We start from the raw sequence: 22,931 nt of genomic DNA, 5'->3' as shown, positions 1-22,931 counted from the left end.
TTGATTATTTCTGCAAAATATGCTACATTAACTTACACATGATGGAAATGTAGATTTAAATAGCTTTAAAGTATTATAATTAAAATTAAATAACCATAAACAAAATTAATGAATAACATTTTCTGGTTCATAGCCCTAGTTTTTACGGAATTTATTCACTAGCTGATTAGAATGCCAAAAGTGGTCATTTTCACATGTAATCAAAATCTAACTAAGCAAAGTTCCAGTACAGCCTTGAAATTTAAAAAAACTTACAAGTGTCTTACTTTGATAGAAGATAAATACATTAATAACTATTTTTAGGAGGCAAAAAATCCTCAGTAAATCTGGCATATTTCTAAAATTTCTCTAAAAATTATTTAAGACAGTTTCCTAGATTTCCTGTTTAGTTTGCTTTTAATTCTGTAGCAAGACATTCTGGGGGATATTGTTCACATTAAATGCATTTGCCTGAAAAAACCTAATTTTATTCCTATTTCAGGCAGTGACAAAAGTAGAATTAATCTACAAAAGAAATAGCTACAATTCCCCCTGAAAATTAATATTTTTTAGAACCTCGCACCTAATTGCCATGTGATAAAACCTGGTGTGACACTTTGGGTCAAGATGAAGCAGCATTTTATATACAGTAATGTATTATTATTAGCCTGTTTTGACATGTTTTAGTGCTATGAATGTTTTTGGTTAGTTATTTCAGTGAACATCGTGCTATTTTGCCTCGGCCTCATACAGCACTTTGTCACAAAACAATTCAAGTTCTACTTTGATTTTTTCCTTCCCCAGAAATACAGATTATTTGGGATTTCTGACTGACTGTACAAAGAATAATTTTCTTGTACAGTGCCAGTAATTTACAGGCACCCATCACGTTTTAAAGGCAGAAATATTCAGCGGTTTTGGATTTAAAAAAATGCCAATAGTGACAATTTTGAAGTCATTAGTTCTGTGTCATTGTGCCAGAAATCAGACTGCTGGCAGTGTGCACGTTCATAAGGGAAGAGCAACTGAGGGAATATGGAGAAACTTCAGCTCTGAAGGCAGCTGAGATCAATGTGTAAGAATTAGCCGAGTAAAATAATAGAGAACAAAAAAGTGATTCCTATGAAAGAGAAGAGATACTTTAAGTGAAACCCACTCATTAAAAATGCCACTGCTCATTTCCATGGAGTAAGTAGAATACCTCATGATACTCTGTGCACTTGAAACATATTTACAACAAAGGGATGTGCCAGGAGGAAAAATGACTGGTCCCATTTCTCCAGGGACAGTGCCAAACCCAGGTTTTTCCCTAAAAATGTCTTAAATTCCTCAGAAAGAAAATCACACTTACGTCTTTCCTGCAGTAATCTGGCACAGTTCTTTCCTGTGTAATTCTTGATAGAACAGCCAGGGAACCTTTCTTCCTAGCTGGGAGTGAGGCTGTCACCTTCTCAAGAGACTGACACCCAAGGCTGCTCAAAACTGATCCTCCCTCCTTTGCAAGATCTTGACTTCTATAAGAATGAAAACCAAGAAAAATCTCACCCATTTGGGGATGAAGAAATGGGGGAGCTTCTTTTTTTCCTGTGGGTGACTCATTACTACAAGTTCCAGCAACTGTTGGCCTTCAGGTGGCTTTTCCCCTCAAGTGTTTTAAGTAGAACAGATGTAGATAATGATGAATTTAATTACCACCTGAAGCTCTTACAGGATCAGGTCTGGAAGGAAGTAGATTGCAGTGTGTCCTCAGCTGTGGAATGAGAGACAGGTGCAGGCTTAAAAAAAAAAAAGGCCTGTTCTAATCACTCCTCTTCAATGCAGCTGGTTTAACAAGAGCACAGAGGTTTTTTTGGACCATGCTTGGAAAATGGGAATTTCCATCTCTTTGTTCTTAATGTACTGTGCAGAAAGGTCACTTATTCTGGCAGTGGCTAATATGTGACATCTGAGCAGCTCCTTAACAGGGTGAATTGCTGTAGTTCAGAGGTATAAATAGCCCCAGCAGCACTCACCAGCCGAGGAGCCGCTCAAAAACGCTTCTGGTTAATTTCCTGTTACCGGGTTGGTCTTCCAATGCCGCTAGAGAACCTCCTGGCAACGGAGCAAAACCCCATTTGCAGAGTGGCATTTCCACGGTTTTGCCTTTGATTCCCAAGCCAACACTTGATGCCTCCTATTGATCACATTCCCTCACCTCCGCCGGCGGCCTCGGCAGGGAGCCAACTCGGGACCCTTCCCGGTGCAATCTGGACTGGGCCCCCATGCAGATGAGCTGTGGCTTTAATGCCTCCTGTCCACCATCTGCTCATTTCTCCCCCTGTATTTGTCTGTCTGTGGAGTCCTCTCCACGTTGGAAGGACTTTTTGCCCTTCTTCCTCTGGCACATAGGGCTGGAGGATATAAATATATTCCTCCTCCACTTCCAAGTGTACATGTGTGGCTCTTAACTCTTAAGGGATTTCTTGCTCAGCAGCATGTGAATGACCAACAAACACGGATTAAAATCTCCTGTTAATTTGGAGGATTTTTTGATAATTCAGCTTTAAACACAGTTCTAGTGCATGCAGCGTTTCCAGTCACAAGATTCATTCACTAAAAGCAGTTGCAGAAAGAGGTATTTGAGCACCAGAACCCAAAATTCACATGGCAAACCTCGGGGTAAGGTCTTTTTCTACAAGGTTGTAATATCAAGATTATGAGCTCAATTTTTCTGACACCCACAAGTTCAGATGAAGTGTAACTAAACTCACTGATGGAGAACACCTACTGTCCTCAGGACAGGCCAGCGCCAGCAAGTGATGTAGTCCTTATATCCGTGTGTACAGCTGAGATGTTCAAGTTAGGGAAGATGGAAGCAGCTGGAAGGCACAGGAACAGAAGACTCTTTTAGCACTTCTCTCCTGAGTCACAGTGACCACCCCCAAGCAGGCCAATGGAGACAGGCCAGAGGCAGGACCCTGAGTCGGTGGTTTAGGTGCAGTCCTTGCCACCCCTCTGCTTCCTGGATGTTAGTTCAGCATCAATGCCCTAGGAAAGCAAGTGGCAGAGACATGGGTAAGAGGGCAAAAAGGAAAAGACAGCATTTTATGTCATGTTTTGGGCCACAAAGTGATAGTGTGGAGATGGAAAAGCGTTCACGTCCCAACCTGCCTGTACTCCATCTGTTTGCAACAAGATACTCAGTCCCTGTGTAAAGCAGAGGGAAAAGGGATGGGTTTGTTTTTTTATTACACATTCATGTAGATTTTGAAAGGAGGAAACCAAGCAAGCCAAAATTAAATATAATTTTCTCTTTTTCCCCATAGACTCAGTCTGGATGGATGCCAAACCACATTTCGGAGGGGTGAGAAAGGCCCAACATCTGCTTCTGGTGTAGCTGTTTGTATCTTTGCTCTAAGAAAATTAGGTTTGAAATAATCTCAAATTGTCTGACACCTGTATCCTATTAGAAGTGACACATGGAAACACCTTCAGCGTACTGAATTTAGCACCATGTCAACAGTTTAAAGTGAACAGGAAAAAAAATGGTGAAAGTCACTGCTTCCCAGTTTCTGCTGGAGCAGATCTTGTGTCGTTGCACAGGATCCTACTGCAAGCCGGATCCATAAACGTAATGGGGTTTGAAGCAGTAATTATAACATGGTTTATGTCCCTGGCTGTAGCTGGAATTAAATTCTGCAATGCACCTCGAGGTGACTGGAGGATTTTGAGCTCAGTGCAGGCACACCTGTGGGCTGGGTGCCAGCCAGTGCATAGGACACGGACACACAGCGATTTCAGGGACATTTTTTCCTGAAGCTCAGGTCTGGCAATTTGCATCTTATGGGACTAGCAAGCAGGGATTCATTTTTAACTCTCTTCCCAAGCCTATGTAACCTCCCACTTGCAAATTCCTCGCTTTTAGGAACAGATCTGGTGACCTTTTCCCAGATAACACACTGACAATAAGATCCAAGTTATTCTGAGAAGGACATTTGTTGAAATTCATAAAACTTTATGACTGCTATAAAATTTATACTACAAAAATACACTATCCATTACAAAGACGAATGTCTTCCCATTCATTTTTAAACATGTTCCTTGGAGAACTTTGAATCAATCTGTTTTGAGAGATTGTTTTTATCTTAGTCTGCAAGTAAAGGAAACTCTTTACTTTTTAAATAGTATTGTTTGTCAGCAAATTTGCATCTTCAAGGAGCAATATCTAGAGTCAATAACACAGGACGAACTGATTTTTAACATGAGTTATGGCACACTAATAGAAAACATGTTAAAAATAGAAAAATGGCAATAATGGAAAGACAGACCAATAATGTTGACCCATTTTCTAGAGAGAAACATGCATGCAAGACCCTGTAACAAGAAACTGTGTCAAGTACAATTCAGTCTTTTTTTTAGCCCCAGGACAAGCCAAATGCACTTCCTGAATGGTGTGGCACTAGTGACACTAAACAATGGATAATATTTAATATTTTACATGCGCCCACAGCTGAAAAATACCAGGGAAAACCTGGAGAACAATGAAACTTGTTTGAGGTGAAATTTATTCTAAGGGCACTTTACAGAAATTTCAAGCCTACTTTCATTTGTTATTAATAGAGTTGAGTCACTTCTAACTTACTGGCTTAACATGACATAAGGTCAAAGTCTCCTAAAATGCTTTAAGACCTATTAGTGACCATTTTCTTACCTCATACATGAAAACTGCCTTATAGCTTCCTTCATAAATGGCCCCAATGCATGGAAACACAACCATCAACACTTTCTGATTTATGTGTTATTCAGTTCATCTTCCTAAAAATTCATCAACCTGGAAAAATAAAAGGGTTGTTCACTTTATACTTTCAATGGAAAATGTTTATGACAATATGATTATGGAGAAAAAAAATGCAAGCAGACCCAAGTATAATAATATATAAATGGACATTTTCAATGCTATTGATCTGGGTTTTTTCCTAATTTGCTTTCTGGAAGGCTCATATGAAAGCAACCAAACCTATTCACTAACTCAGTAAACTCGTGGCGTTGCTCAGAGCAATGAAAGTTTGAATTCCAACTGAACTGGAATTTCAAGACTGGTTCCCAGAGTTCATTTGGAGAATAAGCATGTCTGAGTAGGGCTGTGCTCTGCCAGCCAAGCTCGTGCTTAGTTTTCACAGAATAAATTCAGTGTGTGTTTATCTGGCAGAAGTTACTTAGCCATTTTGAACACATTTTGACCACAATGTGTTATCACCAGCAGAGATTTTTCTCCACTGAACATGCAAATGTAACTTTTTTCTGAGAAAATGTGGTTTTGTTGCTTTCAGACACAATTTGAGAGCGGATCACTCATATGCTGACAATATGACTAAATGCTGATGTTGGTTATTTGGATAGTGGTCCCATAACATACTGCATCTATCAAGCAATTACCTTGTCACTAGCTCTTTAAAGTCCAGAAACATGGAAGTGCATAAGCATTTGTTGATCCATGTCATTCCCCACACCAATAACTTGCAGCTGGAAACCAACAACCTAATTTGTACCTTGTTGGGCCACAAGACGTTCTGAGAATTCATTATGCGCAGGAAATCCAGACTTCTGAAAGTGTTTCTTGGCTGATTCTCTGGGCTTCCGGTCGATTTTTACTGCACTCGAACCCAGGGATTGCATCCCTTAACCTATAATATTGAACTTACTCTGAATTTGGATAGTGGTTTCTGCTGAAACAGGACTGAACTTCAGCACGTATTTTTCCTGACATAGAATGGCTGATTTTTAACTATGACTATATACAAAATCTTCATCATTCTTACCACAATAAAGTAATTAAAGAGCTGAGAAAGAGAAATCCATCGATGACATGAAACTTATTCCTTCACTTCTGCTCTTTCCTTTTTTAAATGACAACTGCTTGGAACAAAGATCCTGCTCCTCAGTAACATAAAAGCAGCCAGTGTTAACTTGTCATTCTAGCAGGAACGGTAACAGCCAAAATATTAGGAACCACATAATGTCATTTGCTCTATTATGGTGTGTTTGGATAGCAACTGTAAAGTTGCCATTTTTCACAGCTTTTCAGGATTTATGACGAAAACCCCCACCATTTTACGGTTTTCATTACCACACCATTTTTCTAGTGACTTTCCCAGATTTTGCTAACAGAAATAACAACACCCCCTTAAGTCTGCCACGTTATTTTTCCAAGAGTGCAAAGGAATACAGACAGAGGGCTCTGTCAGCCCTAATAACACCAGAGTTTTCAAACATTGTAGGGGTCTCACGAAATTGAATTTAGACATGCTCTCAAATGCCAGCAGTTACAAACTGCTCCAGAGCCATCCCTGACTGCGCAGCCTGTTGGATTGTGCCTGTAGATAAGGGATGGACATTACCACTGGCTTGGCCAAGTGCTTCTGGTGCAGTGCTCAAGGTCACTCCCAAGCCCACCTCTGCACGTGCTGGGTGATGAACGGCCGTGCTGGGCCACGATGATGGGCCCATCCTTCTGGCAGGCAGTGACCAATGCTGAGCAGCTGGCTGCAAGGCTGCTTCATCTTCCTGCTGCTCAGGGAGAAAAAAAGAAAAGATAAAGGAAAAAGCCCACTATTAGAAAAGATTTATCAGCAAACGTAGCAGAGCCATGCTTGACCTCCATATCTTCTCTGGTTTCCCAAAGGCAGCACATGTAAGGTATTTCCTGTCTTTCATGTTACTGGCTGGAATGCATCATGAAGCCCAAATTTGCAACCTGCTGTCTGTTTTAGTCATTAGGCATGACTTTCTTTGTCTCTTGATACAAACTACAGCCAACTGTTCACTGTTGTAATAATGCACAATTTCTTCAGTATTCCCCCTTCTCCTGGACAAATAAACAAAAAAACCCAGCCAGGCTAAGAGCTGCAATTCAGTCATCAGCCAAGGCTGCTGTGTCTTACAGTACCCTATTCCCACATCAGCACATCACACTCTGCTCTAGCTCCCCAAAACATTGGTCACAGTAGCCCCCACCTGTTATTCAGGGGCCAAAATTCAAGGTTAATGAACAACAATTAAAAGTAGCTACTAGACTTCAAACGAGCTTATCTCAAAACACAAAAGATGAAGTTTACTGGCTGCAGCTTGGTTCTCTATTCACTCATCTGTCAATAACATCCAAGCATTGTGAGCTATGTATTATTTTTTAAAATTATATCCACTCTGCAGGAACATACCACAGGTTATTAAACTACTGTATTATCTTTGCCAGTTGCTGTATCTTGGAATAACGTTCTCAAAACAGATACTCAGTATTTCAACCTCTGACCGTCTTCAAAATCAACTGAAGACAATTTTTAAGGACATTAAAATATACATAGCCTGTAAAATGCAGTTCTGGTTATGCTTTGATGGCCACAAGTGGTACACAAGTACTGGTTATGCCTTTGTTCCACTAATATTATATATATATTTCATAAATGTGTTCAAAATGAAAGAAACTCCTAGAATTTCTGACTGTATTTATAACAAGCCTTCTGCAGGAAAGAAAAGAAGAAATAAAATAGGTGCACATGACATACTGATACCTGATTTGAAAACTGGATGAGAGGGATCTCACCCGGACAGAAAATGACCTGTGGGGCTGCTCTGCCACTCCAATAATAAAAGCTTACTCCATGAGGAGCAAAATTAATAGAACTTGATTCCCTGCTTATTTTTGTCCCATAAGTCTCCTTCCAGTGCCCTAAGCCATCTACTCTTCATGGGAAGGTGTGGATACCTGCTGTGGTCAGTGTGGAGCTGGAGCCATGGGCTGGCCCAGCAGCTGTTGTCAAACCCATGAGGTAATTGATGGGTTCTGCTGGTGTGTCAGTGTGGGCACCAACAGGAATCCTTTCCTTCTATCCAGCTGCCAGTGCTCCTAGACATCATAGGCAATTAAGGTGATTAAATCCCATCTCAGCTGAAACTGCTGAGCCCCTTCCAAGGTTATGAAGGGGAGACTGCCCGGCAGACTGAGGTCAGACCATAGCAGGCTGCCCTGGTAGGTTACGAGCAACCCATTCCTCTCACTCAGTACAAATACCCAAACCCTCACAATGAGAAGTAAACCAGCCTTTGATTGTGTTTCACAAACAGTTCAGCAGCTGCTTTTTAAATTATAAGACAATCAGATTTTTGTTTTATAATAATTTCACATCAATCACTGCAAACAAGTTGAAAAGACCAGAAGGTCAACTCATCTGTTCATCTCCAAACGCAATTTTGTTATTTATCTATGTCTCTTCTCTGAGTGAACACTCAGGAACAGGCTTAGTTGTTTTCAATGGTTTGGAATTTCAAGACAGAAAACTTAAAGACTATCTGCCAGTTTTATCCTTGTTCAGTTAAAAATGTTGGTCTGAAGGGAGGGAAAACACTGCAATCAGTTCTTCTACAACAGCAGTTTCACTCTCTCCCTTTTAGGAAAAGTTGCAGGATCCCAGACATGAGTCACCTCTTTGGAAGAAAAGGATGGAATATTACCAATATTTTTGTCCAGGGGCTTCACCAAGAGGTGGGAGACTCTAATGGAAAGTGTCTGGCCATGCCATGCATCTCCCAGTCTCACTATTTCCAGCCTTTTCATGACAATACCCATTTACTTTGGAAGCTGAGGGTTCTGGTGGAGTAGGGATGCTCAGGCAATTTGTACCTTTGTGTTCCCAGATGCAGACCACACTGTGCAGTTCAGACCCTCAGCTCTAGATCAAGGGCTGATAGCCTAAATCATTAAGTAGATAATTACTTTCCTTATAGTCTGAAGCAATTAAATGACTCTCATTACCTATTTTAGTTCTGGATTTTCTCATTAGTTTTAAACAGATCCTAAAAAGATCACTTTGGGGAAGCTTTCATAGTGAGAGTTACAAACATCTTTCAAGCAAGAAGATCCTTGCTAGGAGGCATTTTCCTTTAGTTCAGTCCATTAAGTATGTCTGAAAGCAGCGAGCAGAAGAATAAGATCTGCCTGACTGACAGACAAGGCAGGCTATCTTATTAGCAGAAGTTATTTACCTACTTGATGGCTCATGGAAACTTGTGTTCCCACCAGTCACAGGAGTTAGTTTTGCAGCTTTGTGTGTGGTTAATAAAACCCAAAGAATACCCGTATCTTTAGACTATATGACAAATCCTTGTCATAGACAGAAATGTAACTACAAACTTAAGTATTTTGACAGAACTTGGAGCCAAAGTAATGCCTATCTTCCATAAATTGCGTAACTCATATGAATTACTCAGTGCCCAAAGACTACAGCCAATTTGATAAAGGAAAAAGTACTCCCTGTTTTCATCGAGAGAAATAAAACTGGGCTGAGGGGCGAACCAGACTGGCACATGAAAAATCACTGTGAGGAAAAGCACTACCGGCCTGACTGCACCTCCCATGGGATTCAGTCAGCTGCCTGTAACCATGAGATTGGCACGGCTTAAATTCACAGCTTTTCAGAAGGATGAAGTTCGCTCCCTATTCATCTTTGCCACCATCTAAAGAATTAAGAGAGTGGCTGGTGATGAAGAGCACATCAATCACGTTTATTGTGACAACCATGACTGTTATAAAACAGATACACTTACAGCACATGCTAACCTCCCCCATGCTTTTTCTTTCTTCATTAAAGAATTGTTGAACATTCAGTTCAGGTCCCCTGGGACGCATGCCTAGGAAAGTGCTGATTGCAGGAATAAATCCGTTTCAGGTACATGCAATAGGAGCTGCCCATAACACACTATTTGCAGGTATGGGTCTAGGTGTAGTGCTGTTCTCACAGCCGAACTCATGCAGTTATTTCTTACAGAATGGCTTTGAACAGTCTTTAGGAACAACCAGCTGTGTACAAAAACAGCTAACAGAGAGATCTATCTTTGATGTAGCTCAATATTTAGTCCATCTGAGTATTTATCCTTTATGGTGGAATGGCTGAGCACAGGGAGCAATTAGGAAATTTCTGAACCAAGGTCAGCTCAGGCACAGTCAATATGAAATTAATGACAAAGCTAATATTCAAAGTTTACAAATGGGCTAAGGAAAGAACACAGAAGAAATGCCTGGGGGCTGAAAAAAATGGAAGGCTTCAAACTAGGTAGTTTGAACTGACACACAAACTCTTGTCCTGAAAACAACTTCTTTCTTGACACTGTGAGCTGTTACCTTTGTTCAAGCAGACAGCAGTGGAACAAAGGCTGTAGCTGCCCCTTACCTTTCCTAGCTAAAAACGTAGCCCGGCTTTATTTGTTTCCTGTGCTCCAAAGTTGCACTGGGAAACATCAGGACAATCTTGCAAAAAAATGAAAGTGAAAATTCAGTTTTCAGATTATTTTCTTACCAAATAAAAAATAGGCTTCATGAAGCAAGGACTCACCAGTAAACATTTTAGATGTACCTTGCCACTGATGAAACCGGAGAGGACTCAGTTTGACAGACCATGGGGAAGAAAGGAAGTGTCTAGGCAAGACAACCAAAGAAAAATGAGTCTCTAGACGTTAAACCCAAGTTATTCTCCCTCATGTAGAGACAGAGAATCAGAGGCCTAAAGTAAATATTTGAGTCATCTGATCCACATGCTATAGCCACAACTCATGAGGTATCTGCTAATTACAGCTTTGAAAGATGCCATGGAGTGACACAAGGCAGCCCTAGATGTATTTAGTTAGTTTTACAACTGAGGAGCTTAAGAAACCCTTGGGTTCTTTCCTACAGTCAACAGCTTCAACAAAGAGCTCTCCATTAATTGCAACCACATCTTGTCTATTTTTATGTATGAGAAACACTGTAGTCCTTACAAAAACCATAAAACAGCCATTGTCATTTAGGGATGCTATTAATCAAGGCGTTCTCAAGTGCTTCCCCTTCTCAGCTCCCTTGCCTAGCTCTCAGCCTGGCTCTCAGCCTGGCTCTCAGCCTATTGGTTTTTAACTAAAAGCAGTGTGGCCATGTGCAGCCCTTGCAGAAAGCTCAGGATTTTATTTTCAGTGCAGGAAACACTCAGCTGTGATCCCTCTTGCAAAGGGGACACCCTGAAGTGGTTGCAGGCATTCCCAGCAACGTTAATGACCAAAAGAATCAATCTGACAAAAAAGACTGAAAATACCCACTTTGTTCTGGAAGTACCTTTCATATTGTTGCTTCCCTCCTCCGCTCCTGTAAAGTCAGTGCAGCAAGCAAAAGAGAAGCTGAATTCTTTTGGCGCTATCCCAAACAGGTTCTTTCTGGGATCCTGGAATACTTAAGACTCAAGATTAAGAAAATCTTTCCAAGGGTTAAGGTTAAGGGTAAGCGGCTGCCTAATGAGGCTGAAGGGTTGTCATTATGTAAGCACAATTTAGACAAGCCTCTGTTAGGAGTACTAGTGTAAAGATTCTTCTTTGGGGCAGGAGCATGGATTAAGTGATATCCTAAGATATTCTGGCTATTTCTGGATGCTCTACAACTCAGCAGCTTCCCCTCCCAAGCTACCACCTGTATTTTAACAGCCTTCTGTATCATTTTTAAACTCCTTTACAATTCTCCCAGGAACTCTGCACAGACATACTTGCAGCCCCTGAAGAAGACTGAAAACTCAGTTACTTAGTAATAACGAAAGAAAAAAAAAAAAACACCCAACCCCCAAATGGGATTGTTATCTCATCGAGAAGTAAAAAATGAGGTAGAAGACACACACGAGAAAAGAAGATACCAGAGCCTCAGCAGTAAAAATTACAAGTTACAAGAGCAATATAAATCATGTTAGCAGGTTGGCAGAAACCTGACACTTCCAATTCTCCAGAAAGGTATTATACACATCTACTGAACTACAAAATCAAGACTAGTTCTGCCAGTTTGAGTCATGGCCAATTCAGGGAAGTTGCAAAGCTGATCTCTTTTTGAGTCCATGTTAGACACCTTCACTCTGCAGCAGTTATAGTGCTGCCAACAGATAAGCTTTGAAGCATTACTCTGTAACACTTTTCAAGGTGTCTAGAGAACAGTTAAGTGTTGGAGGAGTTTGGAGTGCCTTAACTTCTTTTTTCCCCCCTTCTGACAGATAAAGTAGGAACTTCTTAGCTCAGATTCACTGCTTCAGGCTCCTAGTTTGAGATGTGCTTCTGAGCCTTGTCAGCAGCAGCCCATAGCCAGGTCGCCAGTTATCAGAAACACAGAGAAGAGTGCCAAAAGGGACCCTGGGTAGTCCTTTCCCCTGCCCAAAAGATCAAGCACACAGGAAGAGGATGGCTGAGTAGGGCAAGCCAGCAATAGCATGGTTCATCCATGTGGTTTTATGGGGCAGTTAACTTTTATTACCTGGTAATTACTGAGGAAGGCTTCAGACAAGCTGACTCTACAGCCCACATGGCAGCAGACTTGTGTGGGCAGTCAGCTCACAAAACTCATGCTGCAAGACTAATGTTTCAGAGGGGAAAGCCAGTCCATTAGGAAAGCCAAGTTCAAGAAGACAGTTTAGCCATATTTCAGTAGTACCAGTAAAGAATACAAATACCAACTCTGAAGTTAAAAGAAAAAAAGAAAAAAATTGGAAAAAGCAGCCAAAGAGTAGGAAGAAGTAACAAGGTACAGCAACAAAAAGTATGAAATATCTTAAAAAAGGCTGGAGGGCAGGGATCAGATGAAAAAAATGTGTCTGTGAACAGAAAGGCAAAGAGTTTCAAAGCTGAAATGGGCAGGCTAAGCTCCACGCTGCAGAGCAGACACTTGTTTATGGCATCACCCCTGAAGTGGGTACAACAAGGAGGAGTGAGGAAGAGGGAAGAGAAGGCCTTAGGAGAGTTAAAAAGAGTAAATACTGAATGTGCTCATTTTTTGAAGGAGAAGCACCACGATCCAGGGGTACAACGGCTGTTGCTTTAAAGCAGTGGGTATCATAACCAAAGAAGTCACTTGCTATTTCCTCCTCCTTTACTGTTCCTTACTGTGGTACTATTTCTTCACACAGTCAGTATGTGTGAGCAGAACACATGAATACTTGTAAAATCAGTGCATTCTTCTCTGTAGAGGCACTGAATGTTTGTGAAATGAACACTTTGGTAAACCTCAGGCTGCTTTCTCTGAGCTAATGCCAGTTAACAAGTTTTGATCCTCTATACCTGTTTTAAACTTTATTTAAATCTTAAAGCTAAAAAGATATCAAACAATCCTGAACCATGTGATAAACATATGCCAAAGTCATATAATTTCCAATCTCTTCTGTTCATTCTTTGCAATAAAAAGCAAAAATTACAGTTGATTTACTGTGCACTCAAACATTGGGAGACTCCAGGAACATGTGGGATCAGTTTAGGTCAGGATAAAAACCCCATAATTTAGCTGAGAGCAGCTTCCAAACTAAGCTCATATTTTTTCAGACTATATTTATAGTGCAGTTACTATGTGCCAGTACATCATTAAATGTCCTAAGAACTAAACCCACCCTATTCTTTATGGGGAGGGTTTTTTCCCCTTAAGTCAGAAATACCCATTCCAGTGGAATTCTGCAGGAACCAGCAGCATTCCCAGCATTCTGCCCCCATCCTTCTCCAGTCCTGATGACTGCTGAGCTGTCTGCAGCCTTTTCTTGTTGCTGGTAAGAGCTCACAGTCTCCTGTTCTCACTTCCTAACATGCCCCTTGGCCTGGTTAGAACCACTGCTCCCCTGACCATTTGGAACTGGCAAGTAGAGCTGGCAAAAAAGCAGAAGAGATTTGGGTTGAATATGAGTGTCTAGTTCTACTAGCAGCACATCGGCCTCAAGGATGCTGTAGAGAAGAGGGAGGGATAAGCTACCAATGCACGAAAGACAGAAAGAAGGAAACGAAGGAAAGAAGGAAGGAAAGAAGGAAGGAAAACCAAAAAGCCCAGGAGCTAAAAAATGCAGCCCTGAACCATCCATGCTGTTTGCCCAGCCTACTGCCCAAAATTCTGGATGGGGAGAGAGAGGACTGACTCCCATTTCCACCACTACATTTGTGATACAGAGCTCTCTCTTGTGGGGCTGCTCCGTCTGCATGACACAGATAATGATGCAATTGTCAAACCTCCTGGTTCCTGCTCTCTGTGCTCAGCCACATGGTCCTGTTTCAAAGCCTATTTCCAAACCTGCTGCATTAAAGGTGCAAACTGAGAAGAGCATTGTGTAGGAGACAAATTGGCCATGCATCAGAGATCTCAGTTTAATGTTCTTACTAGAGTAATGGTGTGTTTTGATGAATGTTCAGAGCTGAAAACTTAGCCTTATCACACAGAAGTTGCTGTCTGCAAGGAGAGGCATGGGGACACTAATGCTGCCTGGAAAAGCAGCCAGCTGACTCCATATCTCTCCCAAACAACACTGGGACATGCTGAGCTCAGGAAGCAGTGGGAGAATGAGTAAAATCATGTCACAGACTAAATCAAGAACCATTCCACTTTGCAGGATCTACAACTGTTGCAACACCCACAAACACAAAACACGAGCTGAAAATGAACTACTGCAAGTCTCTTTTTTTTTTTCCTCTTTTTTCTTTCTTTTCTTTTCCCACTTGAATGTGTGCAGAAGATACAGTCTGAGTATTAAATGTTTTTCTAAGAAGAAAATGACAGACCCAGAAATAAATACTCTGGGATTTATGGAGCCAGTGCACATACAGTGGCAGGAAACTTTGCCAGGTTGCTGTAAGCATTCATGACATGGTCTCTAATGTCTGACTGGAAAGCACTGCAATATTCAGTGGGATAGACTGAAAGGCAGCCAACATGGCAAACATCTTGGGTGCTTCTATGCCAGTAATTACCTTTATCAAACTTTAACTAGTGATGTCAAAATATTTTCAGCTTGTAGTCATGAACTGGACAACAAACACACAAGTTTGCTACTTCACACTAACATATGTTTGGTCTCAAGAGGTTAAGCATTCATCTGTTTCCAAATCATTTTTTAAATTTAAAAAACCCCCCAAAAACAACCCCAACCCCCCCCCCCCCCAAAAAACAAAGACAACAACAAAAACCCCCAAAAAACCCCCACAACCTTTTTATCCCTGTCCATGCTGCTGAACCATGTCAGCTTGCACACAAATTATGGCTTTGTAGGACTTCTTATCTTTGATATTTCTCACACCATAATGGCTCCAGTGTAGACCTGCAAGTTAAAACATAGTTTTAAGCATGAATAACAAAACTGAGCCTTCCATCAATATGGATTTGTTGACAGGAGGAAAAAGGCTTAGACACACAAATAACATTTTGGCTGAAAACAAGTTGAGCTTGCTGTGACACAGACAGCGAGGGGACAGCAATCTTTTGGCTTTACAGAAACAAAAGAGAAATAAGGACTAGATTTTTAGCTTCACTTTCAAACTCTGACTTCAGACCCAATTTAAAAAAATATGGTTAAAATTAATTTGTGAAGACAAACAAACCTGAAGTCAAGCACAACTCTCTCAGCTGATACCATTAGAAGGGGCTCTACAATTCTTCTGATAGCCCAGTCTTAATGACATCATGATGTCAGCAGGTACATATGTGAATGTGGCTTTTCAACCTCAGCATTGAGAAAACCAATAAATTAAATAAGCTAAATCTGCCAGTGATTCTACAGTACCTTCTTCTTCTGTTTATTAAAGCAGTCAGAAAGGCAAGAAAAAAATCAAACCCACAAATCCTCTACCATTTCCTTACTGAGCTATAGTATATTAAATCACAGATATGAGTCAACAACATCATGCTGCTGGGAAAAAATGGAAAACCATTGTGGGAAGAATAAACAAGTGTCATCTGTAGAACACATGGGAGCAACACTTGTGTTTGGCTTGGTGGGGGGAAGAAGGAGGCTCAGCTGCGGGCACCACCATCCCAGGAGGATGTGCACAGAGCAGACAAAACCTGGAGAACAAGGACAAGGACAATGAGGGGCCTGTAAGAGAAGAAGGCTTAGGGCTGGCTGCTTGTTCTGAAGAGCAGAACCCTAACCCCAATCCCTTTTGTGGTGGTCCTGGGACATGTGAGGTGCAGCTGGGAGGAAGGAAGGGCTTCCTCCACACTTCCAGCCCCTGGACAGCATTAAGCTCTCTGAAGAACAGGAGTGTCAGAGACAAGACCAAGACAAGCACCCCTGCTGTGACTTTTAGTGTAGCAGGGATTATAAATTTGTGCAACACAATTTGGCTAATTTCTGAGAAGTTCATCATGATCTTGCTGTGTGTGCTTGCTCTGAGTTTTCTTACCCCACTGACAGAGTGAGTGCTCAGCACTTCCTGCTGGTGTCCACCTGGGCCTTCCTTTCAAGCTGCTCCACTTTGCTCTTCCTCCTTTCTGTTTACTATTACTGGCTCATCAATGGTTTGCCCGTCTTTCTCCTAAGACTTCCCTCCTGGATGCTGGAAAATGTGCTGGGTTCCCTTTGCTGACTCAGAAACATTTCCCGAGGAGTAGATAAAGAAACAGGAGTAATCCAGCAGTTGCCACAGACTGACCAGGTTGCACAGCAGGTGTGCTGCAAATTAAACAAACAATTCAGTTAAAATAAGTGGTAGCAACTGAAACTGCTTGAAAACACAGCAGTGCTATTTTTAAGGGATTATTTCTTTAATATTTTAAATAACAACTTTGCATTTCTGTGTTATTGTACAAAGTTAAAATGCTTCCAAGCACCACTATTCACTTGAGGCAGCAGCATTCCCATTTGAAATTTTAGGCAAACAGAGGGAGAGGGTATGGAGAGAATGAGAAAAGTCTTTTTTCAGAATTATATGTTGATAAATCCAAAAATAGAAACATTTTCCAAACAAATTTTCTCCGTGCAAGTATCCCAGTTTCCCAGCAACTCTGTCAGTGACATAATGCTAACTTTTGTGGGAAAGCAGCTCTGGACAAGAAGCTAAGAGATTTTTAGAGTCTATTCATAACCCTGCATTTGCATTTGATAAATTGCTTCATTGTTATAACAGTCCCCCTTTAACGTGATGATTGATTCTTCTTGTTTTACACAAAAAAGATTTGGTTTAAAATGCTAACCTTTCAGCTAATCTTTATCTTTACATCAGAAGTTCTGTCAAAATGTTTCAGAACTTCCAGAAAGTTGTTTAGGTATTTTCCTTGACTAAAAACCATTTCACATGGGCTAAGTTTCTCTACATTTTATATAGAACTGGCACTAATTTTATAGTGTGATTTTAATAGGTTTAAAACTAAATCTTTAATTATCGAGACAATTATTTAAAGCTAAAAGAGAGTGAGCTGTAACACTGTTGTAGCCACAACAAGAAATAAAAAATTTTGTATTTTGGTGTTTTCAATTAATATTCCAGATATTTGTCAATTCCCCAACTGCATTTGCAATTTTTTGAAAGAATGGCACAAGGTCCAAGTTTCTTCTAATTTATGCAGTCGTGATTTTTTTTTACATAATGGAGTTATTCATACCAACATGAGCAGGACCACACTCTGAGCAAGCTGGATCTTAAAAGTAAATATTCCAACCAAGCTAATGCCAAGGTGAGGGTTTCTTTAGAACTTTTGGACAGAAATTCATCTGGGCAGTTCCTCTGCCACAGTTTCAGCAGCAGCAAAAGGCTCCCCCAGCACACTCCAAGCTATGCAGGCAAGCAAGGTGAGCAATCAAGTGCAGATTTGGTCTCTGCCAGCATCCAACAAGATTTTTATCATGGCACTTCTCGTGAGAGGCACAACACAGCCCAGCCCCAGGGTATTTAAGAAAGAGTAGCCTCCTGTCCCCTCCTGTGCAGACCCATCCAAGCAGTACCCTTGGGAACTGAGGACACAGCAAGGATCCTCCACCTGCAGCCTGAGAAACACCCAGCCCACACGTGCTTCAGTTCCTCTACATCCATTTCTACTTAAAATTCAGCTTTTCCCCAAGTAGTCTGTAAAATTTTTCTCCACTTAACCTCAAATTGCCTTTCTCCCCTGCTCATAACTTGAGCTGAAATGAAAAAAAAAAAAATAAGCTTGGCTTGTATTGGAGCGTCAAGAAATAAAACCAGCTTCGAAACAACTGCAAAGCGGCAGAAGTAGGTTTCAGTGGGACTTCTAATGTGCTGTGAATTATACTGGTGCTTAATTAAATTACCTTGCTGAGTCTGGGCCCAAATTAATGTGAGACACACTCCTCAGTGTTTATTTGGGTTGGGTAATTAAAGTAAGTAACAAAATGAGGGTTTAGAGCTAATGTAAATGAAAGTTTCAGGAATTAAGTGTTTCTTCATTCAAGCACCTGGCATAGCCTGTTTGATGTATATAGTGAACATACCAATAGGTGAACAAAATTCTTCAGGTTTCTTCTGCTACAGAAACCAAATAGGGCAATTCTTAAGAACCAATCCTATCCCATCCTCATCCATTTGTAACTACTTCATTTCAAGCCATTAAATGACTTTTTGTGTCTCTTTTGTACCCCCTGGTTCTGGGTTCCATTGGAAGCCAACAAGTGGAAGCATGGGCTACTTACTTACTTACTTACTTAAAGTCTGGAAAAATGGGGAGACTTTGAAAAGGCTGGTTTCTTCTTAAGAAGGGGATGAAATTTCACACTGGTTCTTACTGAAACCAGTTCACATATCCCAGGCCTTTCCTCTCCCTACCCCATCTCTCCCCCACCCACGTAATTTGCCCATTTATGCATCAAATCTGGTATAATAAATCAAACTCCCTAAAGACCCTGAACCCATTTCCACTCCATCACACGAGGGCAACTCCACCCGGGGATGTGAAACGGCATCAGGGTAGTGGAGAATACGCTTTGCAGTATTAACATGAATTAAACTGGAATTGAAAATAAAGACCCCTGAACAGAGTTTCTTTTTGCAGCACTAATAAAATCTGCATTCTTGGCAGCAGCACCCAAAATCTGGCTGGTGCACTGAAAGCAGAAACCCTTCCTCTGGCTGGTGTCGCCCCTTTCCTTCCCAGGGCTGCCAAGAACCACAGGTCGCTGCTGGAGGGGAACACCCATCAAGGCCTCTCTCAGTTTGGGGTCCCACCAGAATGAATATTATTAGCTCAGGAATACCAATTCATCTGCCAATGTCCTCAGCTGATGGAAAAAACGGATTTGAACAGAAAGGAGTGGATGGGGGAAAAAAAGACTGGTAAAGTTTTGAAGTTTTTAAAGGTTTTGTTTTGATGTAGAGTTCAAGGCTCCAATAAACCTTTCTGCAAGTTTAGATGAAACTGAAAATGTGATAAGGTAAACTGTGCTTTGCTGGAATAACCAGAATCTATGGACCACACTCATTTTTACTGAAGGAGATTGAGTCGGTGCAGTAGCTTTCCTACACGAAGTTCTTATTGACGTTTCTTTGTTGTCACTTGTATTTATCATCCACTGTATACATGCAATTCTGAAATCCATCTTTTTGCAATGGCATCTTGTACATGATTTCTAGTGAGACAGCAGTGAGGATTCCCATGACTAGCTTCATAAAGCAGCCTCTGCTCTCCCACAGGACAGAGAGGAACGATAACACCACTCAAAGGGAATCTTGAAACTCTGCAGCAGCAGCTCCTAAGAGGGAAAAAGTACCTGATGATTTGAAGGGCTTCTCTTAAGTTTCCTGCAACGTGGCATCAGCCATCAGAAGACCTGCTGGGAGCTCATCAGGCCCCCACATGCATCATTACTCACAGTACTACATTGTTATGATCTTCCTACAGCCAGCACAGGCAATGCCAGTAAATAAACTATGGAAGCTAAATCAGTATTCCTTCAAGATCTAGGAGGAGAAATATTGCCGCAGAGGGATCGTTGTCTACTGTACCTTAGCGGTACAAAAAGTTTCACTGGAAAAAACACAGATGTTGAAGAGAAAGCTAAAAACAAAAAAGGGGACTCCAGAGCTGTTTTATCTGGATTGCTGTTTCTGGAATTCTGCTGTGAAGTCTCCTGTCACTATCTGGAAACTTTTTAGACTCATTAGAGTGATCTAACACCTTCTGCTAAACTTGAACTCTCTTCAGCCTGCAAACAACTCTGTAGGGCCAGACCTGCCTTGTTTCTTCCTGTCCCAAGGAAAACTTACTGAATACCTGGCCTTTCAATCTCATGGATATCCCAAGTGTCCAAAGCCCTATCATGTAGTATCTCTTAGTCTCCCAAACAAGCAAGTGGATCCACTCAGGAGTAAATCCACTAAGCTGAGCAGTCCATTTTCAACTCTGGGTTTAAATCCTTTGTTCAGGTAACATAAGCGGGTTGGCAATCAATCACCTTTATAAATGACAGATGTTTCGTGTTACACACAGAAGAAGTGCACGATCTCTTACATCAGTGGATTTTAACCCTAGCCCTCTCAATCTCCCTCTTTAGGACATCTGCCTATTAATTCATACAGAACACTTCAGAAAAACCAGAACAGCCTCCTGTCAGAAGAATGCTTTTGTTGCAAATAGTGCCAGAGATCTCTGTAAACAAAACATTGCAAAGGACCACCCATGGGTGTGATCAGCTCCTTCTTTTTTACCGAGTACTTTATCAGTCTCTGTCCAGATCCCTCCCAAGTGCTCCAGCTATTGCCATTCTCAACTGCACGCTGAGAAATGAGTGCAGGAAATGGACTTAGCTGAGGCCACAAAACATTTATCTTAATACCAGTCTGGTAGATTACCGTGTTTATTTAAAGTGGCATAACAGTCTGCAGTTGGGAAAAAAAAAAAAAAAGAACCAACTGTAGGGATTTTCCCTGTGCTTTTGACTTCTTGTCAGCAAATAAAAAGGTGAAAACACTGTTCCATATGGCACTTCCTACTGCTAAAATGTGTGCAGCGTACTGGAGGGTTAACTCACATCACCTACTTCCCTTGGAAAATTAGTAGGTTGACTATTCAGTCTTACTCTTTGGAGGCTTTAGGAAGCCTCCAAAGCTTTTCAAATGTCTGTTTAGCTCATGCAGCTGTTGAGATACTTTTATATTCGTTACCCACTTCAGACATGTGAATTATACCTTAAATCTGATAGAAGTAGCTGGTCTGATCAATATACAAGCTTTTGTCCCACACCTACTGGAGAAAACATGTTCTTGTCCAAGAAAACATGCTGCTTGAGGTCAGGATCAGAGAATTGTATCCAGGAATCTTTACCTGAACCCAAGAACACTAAACTTGACTACTTGCTACGAGACGCTGAGTTTTACAAATTAACGTGGGTCACAATCTGCCAAAGCCTTAATAAACTCCATTTATATGCGTTATAAATTTCTTTCAGAGTCTTGTGGAAAAAATTACTTTTCCTGCAAAAAAACCCCCAAAAAACCAACAAATTCTAAAATACCAACTTTTAGTGAATCATACTAGCCAGCTGCAGGAAAGCTCACCAAGGATATTACTCTAACCACAGAAATCACGCTTTTGAAGATCATTATCCTAACAAAACTCACATCAGAAAAATAAATCACTCCACCTAAAAGTTGTGGATTTTGCTTTGAAATCCATTCCCCTGATGTGCCACGTTCATTTCTCTGAATGAGCTTCAGTGTGAATGCACCATTTTTGCAAGTCAGAGAAAAATGGCACAGTCATACAGAAAAACGTTCCCCAAAGGCTCCCTTGTTGTGTGCAGGAGCATTAATAATGAGTTATCTCTACTGGAGGCATTTCAACATGACACACCCCACTGTCACTCTTACTGGGGGGTTTTGGTTTGCTGGGGATTTTTGCTTTATTTTTATAGCCACATAACCTCTCTGGATCACCACTGTATTGGTCAATCACATGCAGAAAAAGAAGAAAAATCATCTTTTTCTCCAGTGTTACAGCACATGCAGCATAGTGGAGCAATAATTAACTCACAAGACCCCCTACTTCCTTTGGAAAATTATTATGCTGGCTAATAAACCTTACAGTTATGAGGCTTTTATGAACTTACAAACCCTGCAGTAATTTCAAGTGCATGTGTGGTTTGTTCAGCTGTTTGAACACTTCTCACCTCAGTCACCCTTTCTCCCTGTGAACTCAAGCCCCAGAAATGCTTTCCATCAATGAAAAAAGAACTGTATGATTGAAAGTGTATGAGATTCCTGCACATTCACTCCTTCCACGACTAATTAGAGAGTTTGGGGATTTTTTCCTTTTTTCCTAAGTGGAGCTATGCTGCCAGAGGCTGAGAACTGGGGAGTTTGGTGCTTAACACACTCTGGATTTATTACCTGATCTTCAGGTGAACCACTTAAACCTCTAGTGGTTTAATTTTACCAACTGCAAAACACAAGTAACAATCATCACCTACCTTGAGGTGCCTTCAGACATTCCTGGGAAAATACCATCCCAGTGCCATGGGGATTTCCCAAACCTCTTGTACTGTGGGATCAACTTCTTCCTCCAACTTTCCACAGAACTTCGTGCCATTAGGAAAGCAGAGAATGCAGAACATGCTGACAACCCTATCTTATTTCTTCCCTTTAAAAAAGGCTTAAAACATAGTATTTTCCAAAACATTGCAGATAAACACTGCACCAATTTCAGTAAAGACCATGTAGAACAGTAAAAAAATGAAGAAGCTTGAATAAATATTCGTAAATAAAGAACTGTTCCATACAACAGTTTGTGTTATCTTTCTCCAACTGAAAATACCTGAGAGAACTGACAGGAATCATGGGTGTCCTGAGAACAAGTGAGAGCTGCAAGACATCCTCCTGTGATTTTTCCAAATGGCATTTCCCTCCTGGGCTGCAGATGGGATCCCCTTGGACACGAAGTCAATAAATGTCCTGGAAAATATGTTTTTATTTCATGAATGATTTCCTTAACTGTGTGAATGTGATACTTGGCACTTTCAGTACTAAGAACAGCTGAGAAAGGTGCATCTACAACAAAGCAGGAATGACATGAAATTCATTCTCACTGACACGTGGGTATTCCTGAATGTCAGAACACACACCAGTCACCAGCACATTTGGGGACTTGAAAACATCTGTAATGCCAACTGAACAAGTCCAACTGCAGCACTTACCTGGTGTTTAATGCAAAGAAACACACTGTGCTATGTATC

At 41.0% G+C, this 22,931-nt stretch overlaps 1 long non-coding RNA gene across 3 annotated transcripts in view; it reads right to left on the bottom strand.

Moving 5' to 3' along the window:
• The window catches only part of LOC125325719, a 63,336-nt gene extending 40,690 nt beyond the window's left edge, over nt 1–22,646 (bottom strand). The window contains exons 1-8 of one of the 3 annotated variants that reach the window (XR_007203498.1): nt 22,514–22,646; nt 16,156–16,424; nt 14,961–15,071; nt 10,344–10,426; nt 6,412–6,525; nt 5,508–5,642; nt 4,670–4,789; nt 1,331–3,006 (exon numbers count right to left, since the gene is read on the bottom strand). This is a non-coding gene — a long non-coding RNA (uncharacterized LOC125325719). Of the gene's footprint in view, nt 1–1,330; nt 3,007–4,669; nt 4,790–5,507; nt 5,643–6,411; nt 6,526–10,343; nt 10,427–11,092; nt 14,843–14,960; nt 15,072–16,155; nt 16,425–22,513 lie in introns of those variants that run through there. The other 2 variants (XR_007203497.1, XR_007203499.1) reach the window with 2 other exon arrangements.
• Between the last annotated feature and the right edge of the window lie 285 nt (nt 22,647–22,931).

This window comes from Corvus hawaiiensis, chromosome 5, assembly GCF_020740725.1.
Source record: "Corvus hawaiiensis isolate bCorHaw1 chromosome 5, bCorHaw1.pri.cur, whole genome shotgun sequence".
NCBI classification, from domain to species: Eukaryota; Metazoa; Chordata; class Aves; order Passeriformes; family Corvidae; genus Corvus; species Corvus hawaiiensis.
The sequence above is the reverse complement of the archived record's forward strand: the minus strand, read 5'-3'. Positions and strand labels throughout refer to the sequence as shown.